The sequence below is a fragment of the Oryx dammah genome, unplaced genomic scaffold, assembly GCF_014754425.2.
Source record: "Oryx dammah isolate SB20612 unplaced genomic scaffold, SCBI_Odam_1.1 HiC_scaffold_2, whole genome shotgun sequence".
Taxonomy (NCBI): Eukaryota; Metazoa; Chordata; class Mammalia; order Artiodactyla; family Bovidae; genus Oryx; species Oryx dammah.
Window position 1 is genome coordinate 159,563,759 of NW_024070186.1, and position 3,671 is coordinate 159,567,429.

Here is a 3,671-nt window from a genome sequence, read left to right on the forward strand (position 1 = left end):
GCTGCTGTGTGTGTCCACATGCCCGCTGCAGCAACAGATGGCCACCAGGAGGCCACACACTCCACGCGTCCCTGTGCCACGTGATTGGAAGTGACGGAGCTTGGTTGGGCAGAGGGAGGCTCCCACCCCTGGGGCATAGTCTGCTCACCTGGCCCAAGTGTCAGCTGGACCAGGCGCGGGTGGGACTCCTCAGAAAGTTCACGGATGGGGTCTCCTGCTGGCTGTTCCCCCAGCCCTCGTGGAGCTGAAAGAAAAGCCTTGGACCTCTGCTGACTCATCCCGCGTCCTCCCTGACTTGTTTCCACAAGCCGGGCCAAACTGGAAGTGGAAGTGGCCCCCCAAACTAGGGCCATCTGGACCCCCCCGCCAGACCATGGCTACCTTCCCAGGCAGGTAACTGACTCATTCCTTGACTGGACTGCCAATTCCAGACCCTCACCCACCAGCCTGGCCAGTGGTCATGGAGATGGCCCAGCAACATGACTGGACGCCCACCCGACCTCCCAGGTAGGAGGCCCGTCGTGCTGCTGGCCCCACGTGGGGCTACGTTTCGGGCAGTGTTCTTGCCCCAAGACAGCGAACTGCTCTCGGCCAAGGCTAAGGCCGAAGACAGCCCTGGAGGGAGTAGATACACCCCAATACAGACCCATAGACTAGCACGCCCATGGCAGGCAGCCGCACCTGAACTTCAGTGGACAGGCACGTCTGTGCCACCACCAGCTGGCTCTCTGCTCAGTCTCTCACGAAGGGGAGCCTCACAGAGCCCCGGGGTGCCAGGCCAGAAGCACTGAGTCCTAGCAGCCAGCATCACCCCCGACCCCACAGGGTCACCGGTCCCCCCTCCTCTGCAGCGTGTCTGCCCCGCCCTCTGAAGGGGCCCATCCATGAGGCCCCCTCACTGCACCTGCTCTGACCTCAGAGGGCAGGTGGCTGGTCCGTGTTGCTCAGACCAAGGACTCCCCAGTGGACGTGAATCGACGCCGCAGCCGCCTGGGGTGGCCCCATAGCCACCCACGCCCGAGCCCCCGTCAAGTGGCCACTTCCGCCCCGGTTCTAGAGCCAGAGAGACGCCCCCGGCCCAGTGCCGTCTCAGAGGAAAGCGCGCAGGAAGCTGGCCCCTGGCAGGCAGCACCTGCGGGACGCAGCCCTGCCCTCCTCCTGCCCTGTCTCCGCCTGGCTGCCCCTTCCTGCAATAAACCTCGCTTCGGTATGTCTTCACCACGTGGAGCTGGTAGAGTATTACTGTGTTCCTTTGGGCGACAGCACAACAGCCTCTCAATTATGAAATTTTAAGTAAAAGTTCATAAGGAGAAGGGAAACTACCGACACGGAACCCAAATTTTAAAGATGAGGCAAGGGCGGGCTCTAGGGGCTCCCGCCCCGAGTCCTGCCCCCAGGGGTATGAGGCGAGCACTGCTGAAATGCTTCTCCCAGCCCAGCACCCCCACCAGCCCAGCCCAGCCTCCTGCTCCCATGTCCTCCATCGAGATGGCTCCGGCACCATGAGTCACTAAATTCAGCGGGTGCATCTCAGAGCTGGCTCTCCTGCACTGACTGCCCCTCCTTGATCCTGGCAGACCTAAAAGCGACCCCCGGGTTCTCCGCACCCACCCCCAACCTCCTTCAGGGGCCCCTCAGCCCTGGTCCAACCCGTCCGCAAGGTGGTTGGCTCTGGGGACTGGACCTCAGCCCTCTCTGCCCAGCCACTTTCAGGGTTTGCGGTTTGTCAGCGTGCAGCTCCAACCCCCCCCCCCCCGCTTCTGCAACCAAGCCTGTGTGTCCTGCTGCCTCCAGGACCTTGGCCCCGGGTCTCCCATGGCCACCAGCCGAGCAGAGAGCAAAGGGGACTGTCCTCCGCTCCTCCGATGGCTCCACCACAGTAGAAACCCAGGGCCATCCTTGACACCATCCCTCTTGTCCCCATGTTCCGTCAGTGGTCAGGCTCTTTTCAGTAACAGCCTTATTGAGATAGAATCCACGTAGCATCCAGCTCACTCACCCAAGTGTGTGGTCCAATGGCTGTTAGTATATTCACAGAGTAGGGTCTCCATCCCCTCTAACTCCAGAACATTTCATCATCCTGAAAAGAAACTCCAGATCTATCAGTCAACACTGTCTCTGCCAGTTTCCCTGTGTCTTCAGGTTGATGGGGTTCCTTCCTCTGGTGCTGGGAGAATTTGGGGAATCCAAGTGTCTTAGTCTGCTCAAGCTGCCGTGATTATGCCATAGACTGGACTGGGAGGGGAGGATCTTAAACACCAGACATTTATTTCTCACAGTGCTGGAGGCTGAAAGTATGAGATCAGGGAGTGGACAAGTGGACTCAAACTCATGTCCATTGAGTCAGCGATGCCATCCAACCATCCCATCCTCTGCCGCCCCCTTCTTCTCTTGCCCTCAATCTTTCCCAGCATCAGGGTCTTTTCTAACAAGTCGGCTCTTCGCATCAGGTGGCCAAAGTATTGGATTCAGCATCAGTCCTTCCAGGGAACATGCAGGGTTGATTTGCAATCCTGTCACACAACATCTGTCCCAGGTGTTCTCTCCTGGGTGCCCATATCAGGTATGACTACCTGGTTCAAGGACCAGAAGCGAGAGGTACCCAAGGAAGTCTCTGAAGACCAGGACAGCTGCCAGCCTCAGGCCTCAGCTGCACCACGGCTCTGCAGAGCGCAGTCTCTCATGACTGCCCTGCCACCTCAGGGCTCTGGAGGCCCTAGAATGGCTCCTCAGCCACTTCCATCAAAAAAAGACTCTGGCTGCTGGAGAGGCTGCTCCTGGAAACTGTGGGACACTGGGCCTCAATTGAGAGAGTGATTAGTCCAAGTAGGAGATGGTGGGGGCCCAGATGAGGGCGGTGGCAGCAAGGATGCAAAGGGACAGGAGGTAGATGAGAAGTTAGGAGTTGAAGTGTGTCCCCCAAAATTCACATGTAGAAACCCTAAGCCCTAGAACCTCCACAAGTGAAAGTGTTAGTCACACAGTCATGTCCAACTCTTTGCGACCCCATGGACTGTAGCCCGCCAGGCCCCTCTGTCCATGGAACTCTCCAGGCAAGAATGCTGGAGTGGGTAGCCATTCTCTTCTCCAGGGGATCTTCCCAACCCAGGGATCAAACCTGGGTTTCCTGCATTGCATGTAGATTCTTTACCATCTGAGCCACTAGGGAACCCCTGGAACCATAGAATGTGACTTTATTTGAAACAGATCACTCCAGATGTGATTAGTCTAGACAGGGTCAAATTAGGGTGGCCCCTAGTCCAGTATGGCTGCAGTCCTTATTAAAAGGGGAAATTTGGACACAGGTGCTCACACAGAGAGACGCATGTGAAGATGAAGGCAGAGATCGGGGTGATGGGTGGCTTCTACAAGCCAAGGAATGCCAAGACAGCCAACAAGGCACCAGAAGCTCAACGAGAAGCACAGAATATTCTCCCCCGCCCCCCAGCTCTCAGTAGGAAGCAGCCCTGGAGACAAGAACTGGATGAGGGTGAGAGGATGTATTAGTTAAGTTGCGCCAGCTGCTATAGCAAGCAAGGCCTGGATCTCAGCGGCTGAATACATAGATGATTATGTCTCTACTCATGCAGAGCCCCATGCTGATACTTCTGGTTGGCAGACTCCTTGTATCAGGTCACTCGGGAATCCAGCTCCAACCCCCCTGCCCTGGG